Here is a 14,029-nt window from a genome sequence, read left to right on the forward strand (position 1 = left end):
CACTCAACCAGCTGATCGGTTTACTGTATCCCTACGGTATATGTATTGGACTCTAAAAGTTAAAACCGTATCCGTAATCTGATTAAAAGTTGGTAATGTGTATCCCTATTTGTTACGAAATTATAAAAACGGAAACAAATTATTTATTTTGTTTATTATTATTATACTATTATTTATTATGTATTTTAATAAATCTTAGTAAAATGAATAAGTGCTACTGTAATATTGTTATTTAACACTGGTTTATTGTTAAATAAATAAATAACAAAATATATTTCTCTGTGATAATATTGATATTATTTATTAAGTGATAATGTATGTCACGTCCACTGGAGACCGTGTTCAAGGCCAGAGACACCCGATTTGGCCAATATCAGACAGTGTCTATAGCCTGCTATTATATAGGTATTTATACCATTAATAAATGTAATTGAAATCTCTTTTCCATCATCACTCCAACTTCTTAACAGTAAATTAAGTTGTTCAAGTTTTCTATCAAAATTGACATTAGATGTATATGAAATAAGCTCAGCAATTTTAGTAATACAAATAAATGCCTTTCGAAATTTTTCATGATTACTTTTTTGATTTTTTGATTTAATCTGTTCTATACTTTTATACAAGGTTCAAAATTTATTTCCACATCATCTTGTTGATTGCATTCAGATTTGTCAACGGCTGTTTTTAAAGCTCTTTGTAATAGAATCCTCTTAACCATCGTTTATCACATAGGGTTGAATCATACAAAGGAAAACATGATATATGACAGCATTAGGATTAAGATTGTAGGCTTACTTAGATAATGTGGAACCAGACGCAATAAACGAATTAAAATAAATGTTACAATTACGAACTATACGAAGATGATAAAATAGCAATCGACCAAACTAATATAAGTACCATATACTATCATTCAATCATATCAACGCGATGAAACCGCAATTAAAGAATTAAAATAAATACCACGATAATCAAATTATACAAAGATACTGGAACTAATACTACGACAATTAAATTTAAAATAAAAATATCAATCACATAATTACGGACAGACCAAATTATCTATATCAAAAATGCCGCAAACATACATTCAAAAACATCATTGAAGAAGGCATATAAAATCACAACGCCCTCACAGCATGCGCGCAGTGTAAAAATCTCACCAACATGACACACAAGCTTCAAGCAGAAACACCGCCAAAAGAACACGAAAATATACTGAAGACACGCGAGAACAGCACAAGATTCGATTTCGCGTACTAAGACCTATTTATTATTAATTTCGTAACGTTGCGTTGGTTCCCCGTTTTCTAAGTATAAACCTAGATTGGTATATTGGCTTTATTACTTAAAACTTAAAAACGTTCATATAATTATTTATACTGCCTGGCATCCAATAACATGTTAATACATTGTCCTATGATCCTAAGTCCTAATTTAATATCTATCCAACCCTTTCTAAATATCTTACAACATTAATATACCAATATAGGTTATACTCGAGCCCAAACGACTCAGTATCTATCTTAATAAAGTAAATCGGATCGTATATAATAGTGCTTATCGAATCACAACACCGAGATATCTATACACATCCGTCGACAAAAAGGTAAGTGGAAATTTAACATATATATACATAAAATTAAATACGTAGCTTCATGTCGACCCAATAATATAAATAGTAGCAGAATAAAATAATGCAGATAGGGTATTTAATTTCAATTATCTTACAACCAATTGCATTTAATTTCAAATCATACATAAACTTATTTCCCTTTTAATCTTTATTACTTGTTATCATTTCATTACTTTACCAATCCACCAATACATTTATATCCCCTCATCATAGCCCCTTCTCTCTCTCACTTTATTTATTGTCTATCTCGTTATATTTTATTCTACTACAGCCTCCTACTTCACTTTGCCTATTACTGTCTTCTAATAATAGTATGTATACTGGAATTTTCCAGTATATTAATTTATAAGTAGAATCAACGAAAATCACCTAAAAATAATTTAAAAATATTAATAAATTATTTGTAATAATATATGTATATAGAAAAATTTAATTCTAGTATTTTTACTTCAGGGTATGCTTGAAATGACTTGTATAATTTTGTCCTGAATGAATATCCCAACCAAACTATTATCATCAGACACAGACAATTCCTCTGAACAACAATATGTTTTTAATTTTTGGATTATTTTTTCAATATCACATTTTGATTGTTGTTTTCCTTTTAATAAATAAACAAATGTTCAAATAAGTACTAGTATTTGTGGTATGAAAACAGCTGTCATATGGTTCTCTCTCATATTTTATATTATTAAATATTAATAATATGAAGATTAACGACTGAACCTTAATTAATCATGATTGTTTATCAAGGATTAAGTTATTCGATTAAAAAGTGTTAGTATAATATACTATAGTCTATAATATACCTATTCTACATCTGTTTGTAATGTCATTTATTGTTATAATCTTTCCTGTTTGTTTAATGAAACAACATATTCTGGATTAATTATTTATTGGCATTTAAATCCATTAATTCAACAAATACTGCAATTGTTTCTGATATTACCTTACGATGGTTTGGGAAAAAACTATACATAGTAGGAGATATAGAATGATTATGAATTTCATCGAGTTTTGAAATGAATAAAGCATTTCCCTTTTCAATTATTCGTACATAAATGTATGCTTTACATCTCTCTTTTAATGTTCTGAAGTTAAACAATAACAATATTTGATATAATTATTACTAGGACTCAGATACTAGAGCCCTAAAACATCAGAAAACAGAAAATAGATACTCACGAAGTTATAAGTTAATAAAAGCATGTCAATAGTCAACCAAAAAAGCTCAATTGGTAAAAAAAATTGGTTATCATGATTGCTCATTAGATTAAACAAGATAAACAAATAGGTCAACCAAGATTGCTCATTCGGTTAACCAAAATTACTCACTGATCAATTATTTTTGAAAAAATGTGGAAAATTGAATCTTGGTTAACCAAAAGAGCAAATTGGGTAACCATAAGAGCAAATTGGTTAACCAAATGAGCAAATTGGTTAACCAAATGAGCAAATTGGTTAACCAAATGAGCAATCTTGGTTAACCAAATGAGCAATCTTGGTTAACCAAATGAGCAATTTTGATTTAACTACTTTTTTTAACCAAATGAGCAAACAGGTTAACCAAATAATCAAATTGGTTAACCAAATGAGCAATTTTGATTTACCAACTTTTTTTAACCAAATGAGCCAATTGGTTAATCATAAGAGCAAATTGGTTAACCAAATGAGCAAATTGGTAAACCAAATGAGCAATCTTGGATAACCAAATGAGCAAATTGGTTAACCAAATGAGCAAATTGGTTAACCAAATGAGCAAATTGGTTAACCAAATGAGCAATTTTGATTTATCTACTTTTTTTAACCAAATAAGCAAACTGGTTAACCAAATGAGCAAATTGGTTAACCAAATGAGCAAATTGGTTAACCAAATGAGCGAATTGGTTAACCAAATGAGCAAATTGGTTCACCAAATGAGCAAATTGGTTAACCAAATGAGCAAATTGGTTCACCAAATGAGCAAATTGGTTAACCAAATGAGCAAATTGGTTAACCAAATGAGCAAATAGGGTAACCAAATGAGCAAATTGGTTAACCAAATGAGCAAATTGGTTAACCAAATGAGCAATTTTGATTTAACTACTTTTTTTAAACAAATGAGCAAACTGGTTAACCAAATGAGCAAATTGGTTAACCAAATGAGCAATTTTGATTTAACTACTTTTTTTAACCAAATGAGCAAACTGGTTAACCAAATGAGCAAATTGGTTAACCAAATGAGCAATTTTGATTTAACTACTTTTTTTAACCAAATGAGCAAATTGGTTAACCAAATGAGCAATTTTGATTTAACTACTTTTTTTAACCAAATGAGCAATTTGGTTAACCAATTGAGCAAATTGGTTAACCAAATGAGCAAATTGGTTAACCAAATGAGCAATCTTTGTTAACCAAATGAGCAATTTTGATTAAACTACTTTTTTTAACCAAATGAGCAAACTGGTTAACCAAATGAGCAAATTGGTTAACCAAATGAGCAAATTGGTTAACCAAATGAGCAAATTGGTTAACCAAATGAGCAATCTTGGTTAACCAAATGAGCAAATTAGTTAACCAAATGAGCAATCTTGGTTAACCAAATGAGCAAATTGGTTAACCAAATGAGCAATTTTGATTTAACTACTTTTTTTAACCAAATGAGCAAACTGGTTAACCAAATGAGCAAATTGGTTAACCAAATGAGCAATCTTGGTTAACCAAATGAGCAAATTGGTTAACCAAATGAGCAATTTTGATTTAACTACTTTTTTTAACCAAATGAGCAAACTGGTTAACCAAATGAGCAAATTGGTTAACCAAATGAGCAATCTTCGTTAACCAAATGAGCAAATTGGTTAACCAAATGAGCAAATTGGTTAACCAAATGAGCAATCTTGGTTAACCAAATGAGCAATTTTGATTTATCTACTTTTTTTAACCAAATGAGCAAACTGGTTAACCAAATGAGCAAATTGGATAACCAAATGAGCAAATTGGTTAACCAAATGAGCAAATTAGTTAACCAAATGAGCAAATTAGTTAACCAAATGAGCAAATTGGTTGACCAAATGAGCAATCTTGGTTAACCAAATGAGCAAATTGGTTAACCGAATGAGCAAATTGGTTAACCAAATGAGCAAATTGGTTAACCAAATGAGCAAATCGGGTAACCAAATGAGCAATTTTGATTTAACTACTTTTTTTAACCAAATTAGCAATATGGTTAACCAAATGAGCAAATTGGTTAACTAAATGAGCAATCTTGGTTAACCAAATGAGCAAATTGGTTAACCAAATGAGCAATCTTGGTTAACCAAATCAGCAATTTTGATTTAACTACTTTTTTTAACCAAATGAGCAAACTGGTTAACCAAATGAGCAATCTTGGTTAACCAAATGAACAAATTGGTTAACCAAATGAGCAAATAGGTTAACCAAATGAGCAATCTTGGTTAACCAAATGAGCAAATTGGTTAACCAAATGAGCAATCTTGGTTAACCAAATGAGCAAATTGGTTAACCAAATGAGCAATTTTGATTTATCTACTTTTTTTAACCAAATGAGCAATATGGTTAACCAAATGAGCAAATTGGTTAACCAAATGAGCAATCTTGGTTAACCAAATGAGCAAATTAGTTAACCAAATGAGCAAATTGGTTAACCAAATGAGCAATCTTGGTTAACCAAATGAGCAAATTGGTTAACCAAATGAGAAATTGGTTAACCAAATGAGCAATCTTGGTTAACCAAATGAGCAAATTGGTTAACCAAATGAGCAATCTTGGTTAACCAAATGAGCAAATTGGTTAACCAAATGAGCAATTTTGATTTAACTACTTTTTTTAACCAAATGAGCAATATGGTTAACTAAATGAGCAAATTGGTTAACTAAATGAGCAATCTTGGTTAACCAAATGAGCAAATTGGTTAACCAAATGAGCAATTTTGATTTATCTACTTTTTTTAAACAAATGAGCAAACTGGTCAACCAAATGAGCAAATTGGTTAACCAAATGAGCAATCTTGGTTAACCAAATGAGCAAATTGGTTAACCAAATGAGAAATTGGTTAACCAAATGAGCAATCTTGGTTAACCAAATGAGCAAATTGGTTAACCAAATGAGCAATTTTGATTTAACTACTTTTTTTAACCAAATGAGCAATATGGTTAACTAAATGAGCAAATTGGTTAACTAAATGAGCAATCTTGGTTAACCAAATGAGCAAATTGGTTAACCAAATGAGCAATTTTGATTTATCTACTTTTTTTAAACAAATGAGCAAACTGGTCAACCAAATGAGCAAATTGGTTAACCAAATGAGCAATTTTGATTTAACTACTTTTTTTAACCAAATTAGCAATATGGTTAACCAAATGAGCAAATTGGTTAACTAAATGAGCAATCTTGGTTAACCAAATGAGCAAATTGGTTAACCAAATGAGCAATCTTGGTTAACCAAATGAGCAATTTTGATTTAACTACTTTTTTTAACCAAATGAGCAAACTGGTTAACCAAATGAGCAATCTTGGTTAACCAAATGAGCAAATTGGTTAACCAAATGAGCAAATAGGTTAACCAAATGAGCAAATTGGTTAACCAAATGAGCAATCTTGGTTAACCAAATGAGCAAATTGGTTAACCAAATGAGCAATTTTGATTTATCTACTTTTTTTAACCAAATGAGCAATATGGTTAACCAAATGAGCAAATTGGTTAACCAAATGAGCAATCTTGGTTAACCAAATGAGCAAATTAGTTAACCAAATGAGCAAATTGGTTAACCAAATGAGCAATCTTGGTTAACCAAATGAGCAAATTGGTTAACCAAATGAGAAATTGGTTAACCAAATGAGCAATCTTGGTTAACCAAATGAGCAAATTGGTTAACCAAATGAGCAATTTTGATTTAACTACTTTTTTTAACCAAATGAGCAATATGGTTAACTAAATGAGCAAATTGGTTAACTAAATGAGCAATCTTGGTTAACCAAATGAGCAAATTGGTTAACCAAATGAGCAATTTTGATTTATCTACTTTTTTTAAACAAATGAGCAAACTGGTCAACCAAATGAGCAAATTGGTTAACCAAATGAGCAAATTGGTTAACCAAATGAGCAATCTTGGTTAACCAAATGAGCAAATTAGTTAACCAAATGAGCAAATTGGTTAACCAAATGAGCAATCTTGGTTAACCAAATAAGCAAATTGGTTAACCAAATGAGCAAATTGGTTAACCAAATGAGCAATCTTGGTTAACCAAATGAGCAAATTGGTTAACCAAATGAGCAAATAGGTTAACCAAATGAGCAATTTTGGTTAACCAAATGAGCAAATTGGTTAACCAAATGAGCAATCTTGGTTAACCAAATGAGCAAATTGGTTAACCAAATGAGCAATTTTGATTTATCTACTTTTTTTTAACCAAATGAGCAAACTGGTTAACCAAATGAGCAAATTGGTTAACCAAATGAGCAAATTGGTTAACCAAATGAGCAATCTTGGTTAACCAAATGAGCAATTTTGATTTAACTACTTTTTTTAACCAAATGAGCAAACTGGTTAACCAAATGAGCAAATTGGTTAACCAAATGAGCAATTTTGATTTAACTACTTTTTTTAACCAAATGAGCAAACTGGTTAACCAAATGAGCAAATTGGTTAACCAAATGAGCAATCTTGGTTAACCAAATGAGCAAATTGGTTAACCAAATGAGCAATTTTGATTTAACTACTTTTTTTAACCAAATGAGCAAACTGGTTAACCAAATGAGTAATCTTGGTTTACCAAATGAGCAAATAGGGTAACCAAATGAGCAAATTGGTTAACCAAATGAGCAATCTTGGTTAACCAAATGAGCAAATTGGTTAACCAAATGAGCAATTTTGATTTATCTACTTTTTTTAACCAAATGAGCAAACTGGTTAACCAAATGAGCAAATTGGTTAACCAAATGAGCAATTTTGATTTAACTACTTTTTTTAACCAAATGAGCAAACTGGTTAACCAAATGAGCAAATTGGTTAACCAAATGAGCAATCTTGGTTAACCAAATGAGCAAATTAGTTAACCAAATGAGCAAATTGGTTAACCAAATGAGCAATCTTGGTTAACCAAATGAGCAAAGTGGTTAACCAAATGAGCAATCTTGGTTAACCAAATGAGCAAATTGGTTTACCAAATGAGCAAATTGGTTAACCAAATGAGCAAATTGGTTAACCAAATGAGCAAATAGGTTAACCAAATGAGCAATCTTGGTTAACCAAATGTGCAAATTGGTTAACCAGTGAGCAATTTTGATTTAACTACATTTTTTAACCAAATGAGCAAACTGGTTAACCAAATGAGCAATCTTGGTTAACCAAATGAGCAAATTGGTTAACCAAATGAGCAAATAGGTTAACCAAATGAGCAAATTGGTTAACCAAATGAGCAAATTGGTTAACCAAATGAGCAATCTTGGTTAACCAAATGAGCAAATTAGTTAACCAAATGAGCAAATTGGTTAACTAAATGAGCAAATAGGGTAACCAAATGAGCAAATTGGTTAATCAAATGAGCAAATTGGTTAAATAAATGAGCAATCTTGGTTAACCAAATGAGCAAATTGGTTAACCAAATGAGCAAATTGGTTAACCAAATGAGCAATCTTGGTTAACCAAATGAGCAAATTGGTTAACTAAATGAGCAATCTTGGTTAACCAAATGAGCAAATTGGTTAACCAAATGAGCAAATTGGTTAACCAAATGAGCAATTTTGATTTATCTACTTTTTTTAACCAAATGAGCAAACTGGTTAACCAAATGAGCAAATTGGTTAACCAAATGAGCAAATTGGTTAACCAAATGAGCAAATTGGTTAACCAAATGAGCAAACTTGGTTAACCAAATGAGCAAATTAGTTAACCAAATGAGCAAATTGGTTATCCAAATGAGCAATCTTGGTTAACCAAATGAGCAAATTGGTTAACCAAATGAGCAATTTTGATTTAACTACTTTTTTAACCAAATGAGCAAACTGGTTAACCAAATGAACAAATTGGTTAACCAAATGAGCAATCTTGGTTAACCAAATAAGCAAATTGGTTAATCAAATGAGCAATTTTGATTTAACTACTTTTTTTAACCAAATGAGCGAACTGGTTAACCAAATGAGCAAATTGGTTAACCAAATGAGCAATCTCGGTTAACCAAATGAGCAAATTGGTTAACCAAATGAGCAATTTTGATTTAACTACTTTTTTTAACCAAATGAGCAAACTGGTTAACCAAATGAGCAAATTGGTTAACCAAATGAGCAAATTGGTTAACCAAATGACCAAATTGGTTAACCAAATGAGCAATCTTGGTTAACCAAATGAGCAAATTAGTTAACCAAATGAGCAAATTGGTTAACCAAATGAGCAATCTTGGTTAACCAAATGAGCAAATTGGTTAACCAAATGAGCAATCTTCGTTAACCAAATGAGCAAATTGGTTAACCAAATGAGCAATCTTGGTTAACCAAATGAGCAATTTTGATTTATCTACTTTTTTTAACCAAATGAGCAAACTGGTTAACCAAATGAGCAAATTGGATAACCAAATGAGCAAATTGGTTAACCAAATGAGCAAATTAGTTAACCAAATGAGCAAATTAGTTAACCAAATGAGCAAATTGGTTGACCAAATGAGCAATCTTGGTTAACCAAATGAGCAAATTGGTTAACCGAATGAGCAAATTGGTTAACCAAATGAGCAAATTGGTTAACCAAATGAGCAAATCGGGTAACCAAATGAGCAATTTTGATTTAACTACTTTTTTTAACCAAATTAGCAATATGGTTAACCAAATGAGCAAATTGGTTAACTAAATGAGCAATCTTGGTTAACCAAATGAGCAAATTGGTTAACCAAATGAGCAATCTTGGTTAACCAAATGAGCAATTTTGATTTAACTACTTTTTTTAACCAAATGAGCAAACTGGTTAACCAAATGAGCAATCTTGGTTAACCAAATGAGCAAATTGGTTAACCAAATGAGCAAATAGGTTAACCAAATGAGCAATCTTGGTTAACCAAATGAGCAAATTGGTTAACCAAATGAGCAATCTTGGTTAACCAAATGAGCAAATTGGTTAACCAAATGAGCAATTTTGATTTATCTACTTTTTTTAACCAAATGAGCAATATGGTTAACCAAATGAGCAAATTGGTTAACCAAATGAGCAATCTTGGTTAACCAAATGAGCAAATTAGTTAACCAAATGAGCAAATTGGTTAACCAAATGAGCAATCTTGGTTAACCAAATGAGCAAATTGGTTAACCAAATGAGAAATTGGTTAACCAAATGAGCAATCTTGGTTAACCAAATGAGCAAATTGGTTAACCAAATGAGCAATCTTGGTTAACCAAATTAGCAAATTGGTTAACCAAATGAGCAATTTTGATTTAACTACTTTTTTTAACCAAATGAGCAATATGGTTAACTAAATGAGCAAATTGGTTAACTAAATGAGCAATCTTGGTTAACCAAATGAGCAAATTGGTTAACCAAATGAGCAATTTTGATTTATCTACTTTTTTTAAACAAATGAGCAAACTGGTCAACCAAATGAGCAAATTGGTTAACCAAATGAGCAATCTTGGTTAACCAAATGAGCAATTTTGATTTAACTACTTTTTTTAACCAAATGAGCAAACTGGTTAACCAAATGAGCAATCTTGGTTAACCAAATGAGCAAATTGGTTAACCAAATGAGCAAATAGGTTAACCAAATGAGCAATCTTGGTTAACCAAATGAGCAAATTGGTTAACCAAATGAGCAATCTTGGTTAACCAAATGAGCAAATTAGTTAACCAAATGAGCAAATTGGTTAACCAAATGAGCAATCTTGGTTAACCAAATGAGCAAATTGGTTAACCAAATGAGAAATTGGTTAACCAAATGAGCAATCTTGGTTAACCAAATGAGCAAATTGGTTAACCAAATGAGCAATCTTGGTTAACCAAATGAGCAAATTGGTTAACCAAATGAGCAATTTTGATTTAACTACTTTTTTAACCAAATGAGCAATATGGTTAACTAAATGAGCAAATTGGTTAACTAAATGAGCAATCTTGGTTAACCAAATGAGCAAATTGGTTAACCAAATGAGCAATTTTGATTTATCTACTTTTTTAAACAAATGAGCAAACTGGTCAACCAAATGAGCAAATTGGTTAACCAAATGAGCAAATTGGTTAACCAAATGAGCAATCTTGGTTAACCAAATGAGCAAATTAGTTAACCAAATGAGCAAATTGGTTAACCAAATGAGCAATCTTGGTAAACCAAATAAGCAAATTGGTTAACCAAATGAGCAAATTGGTTAACCAAATGAGCAATCTTGGTTAACCAAATGAGCAAATTGGTTAACCAAATGAGCAAATAGGTTAACCAAATGAGCAATTTTGGTTAACCAAATGAGCAAATTGGTTAACCAAATGAGCAATCTTGGTTAACCAAATGAGCAAATTGGTTAACCAAATGAGCAATTTTGATTTATCTACTTTTTTTTAACCAAATGAGCAAACTGGTTAACCAAATGAGCAAATTGGTTAACCAAATGAGCAAATTGGTTAACCAAATGAGCAATCTTGGTTAACCAAATGAGCAATTTTGATTTAACTACTTTTTTTAACCAAATGAGCAAACTGGTTAACCAAATGAGCAAATTGGTTAACCAAATGAGCAATTTTGATTTAACTACTTTTTTTAACCAAATGAGCAAACTGGTTAACCAAATGAGCAAATTGGTTAACCAAATGAGCAATCTTGGTTAACCAAATGAGCAAATTGGTTAACCAAATGAGCAATTTTGATTTAACTACTTTTTTTAACCAAATGAGCAAACTGGTTAACCAAATGAGTAATCTTGGTTTACCAAATGAGGAAATAGGGTAACCAAATGAGCAAATTGGTTAACCAAATGAGCAATCTTGGTTAACCAAATGAGCAAATTGGTTAACCAAATGAGCAATTTTAATTTATCTACTTTTTTTAACCAAATGAGCAAACTGGTTAACCAAATGAGCAAATTGGTTAACCAAATGAGCAATTTTGATTTAACTACTTTTTTTAACCAAATGAGCAAACTGGTTAACCAAATGAGCAAATTGGTTAACCAAATGAGCAATCTTGGTTAACCAAATGAGCAAATTAGTTAACCAAATGAGCAAATTGGTTAACCAAATGAGCAATCTTGGTTAACCAAATGAGCAAAGTGGTTAACCAAATGAGCAATCTTGGTTAACCAAATGAGCAAATTGGTTTACCAAATGAGCAAATTGGTTAACCAAATGAGCAAATTGGTTAACCAAATGAGCAAATAGGTTAACCAAATGAGCAATCTTGGTTAACCAAATGTGCAAATTGGTTAACCAGTGAGCAATTTTGATTTAACTACATTTTTTAACCAAATGAGCAAACTGGTTAACCAAATGAGCAATCTTGGTTAACCAAATGAGCAAATTGGTTAACCAAATGAGCAAATAGGTTAACCATATGAGCAAATTGGTTAACCAAATGAGCAAATTGGTTAACCAAATGAGCAATCTTGGTTAACCAAATGAGCAAATTAGTTAACCAAATGAGCAAATTGGTTAACTAAATGAGCAAATAGGGTAACCAAATGAGCAAATTGGTTAACCAAATGAGCAAATTGGTTAAATAAATGAGCAATCTTGGTTAACCAAATGAGCAAATTGGTTAACCAAATGAGCAAATTGGTTAACCAAATGAGCAATCTTGGTTAACCAAATGAGCAAATTGGTTAACCAAATGAGCAATCTTGGTTAACCAAATGAGCAAATTGGTTAACCAAATGAGCAAATTGGTTAACCAAATGAGCAATTTTGATTTATCTACTTTTTTTAACCAAATGAGCAAACTGGTTAACCAAATGAGCAAATTGGTTAACCAAATGAGCAAATTGGTTAACCAAATGAGCAAATTGGTTAACCAAATGAGCAATCTTGGTTAACCAAATGAGCAAATTAGTTAACCAAATGAGCAAATTGGTTATCCAAATGAGCAATCTTGGTTAACCAAATGAGCAAATTGGTTAACCAAATGAGCAATTTTGATTTAACTACTTTTTTTAACCAAATGAGCAAACTGGTTAACCAAATGAACAAATTGGTTAACCAAATGAGCAATCTTGGTTAACCAAATAAGCAAATTGGTTAATCAAATGAGCAATTTTGATTTAACTACTTTTTTTAACCAAATGAGCGAACTGGTTAACCAAATGAGCAAATTGGTTAACCAAATGAGCAATCTCGGTTAACCAAATGAGCAAATTGGTTAACCAAATGAGCAATTTTGATTTAACTACTTTTTTTAACCAAATGAGCAAACTGGTTAACCAAATGAGCAAATTGGTTAACCAAATGAGCAAATTGGTTAACCAAATGACCAAATTGGTTAACCAAATGAGCAATCTTGGTTAACCAAATGAGCAAATTGGTTAACCAAATGAGCAAATTGGTTAACCAAATGAGCAATCTTGGTTAACCAAATGAGCAAATTAGTTAACCAAATGAGCAAATTGGTTATCCAAATGAGCAATCTTGGTTAACCAAATGAGCAAATTGGTTAACCAAATGAGCAATTTTGATTTAACTACTTTTTTTAACCAAATGAGCAAACTGGTTAACCAAATGAACAAATTGGTTAACTAAATGAGCAATCTTGGTTAACCAAATAGCAAATTGGTTAATCAAATGAGCAATTTTGATTTAACTACTTTTTTTAACCAAATGAGCGAACTGGTTAACCAAATGAGCAAATTGGTTACCAAATGAGCAATCTCGGTTAACCAAATGAGCAAATTGGTTAACCAAATGAGCATTTTGATTTAACTACTTTTTTAACCAAATGAGCAAACTGGTTAACCAATGAGCAAATTGGTTAACCAAATGAGCAAATTGGTTAACCAAATGAACCAAATTGGTTAACCAAATGAGCAATCTTGGTTAACCAATGAGCAAATTAGTTACCAAATGAGCAAATTGGTTAACCAATGAGCAATCTTGGTTAACCAAATGAGCAAATTGGTTAACCAAATGAGCAATCTTCGTTAACCAAATGAGCAAATTGGTTAACCAAATGAGCAAATTGGTTAACCAAATGAGCAAATTGGGTAACCAAATGAGCAATTTTGATTTAACTACTTTTTTTAACCAAATGAGCAAACTGGTTAACCAAATGAGCAAATTAGTTAACCAAATGAGCAATCTTGGTTTACCAAATGAGCAAATAGGGTAACCAAATGAACAAATTGGTTAACCAAATGAGCAATCTTGGTTAACCAAATGAGCAAATTGGTTAACCAAATGAGCAATTTTGATTTATCTACTTTTTTAACCAAATGAGCAAACTGGT

The 14,029-nt window shown here is 31.1% G+C and overlaps 1 pseudogene; it reads left to right on the forward strand.

The window, feature by feature from the left end:
* The first annotated feature begins 1,167 nt into the window (after positions 1 to 1,167).
* The window catches only part of LOC113552674, a 168,107-nt pseudogene continuing 155,245 nt past the window's right edge, over positions 1,168 to 14,029 (forward strand).

The sequence above is a fragment of the Rhopalosiphum maidis genome, chromosome 2 (genome assembly GCF_003676215.2).
Source record: "Rhopalosiphum maidis isolate BTI-1 chromosome 2, ASM367621v3, whole genome shotgun sequence".
NCBI lineage: Eukaryota > Metazoa > Arthropoda > Insecta > Hemiptera > Aphididae > Rhopalosiphum > Rhopalosiphum maidis.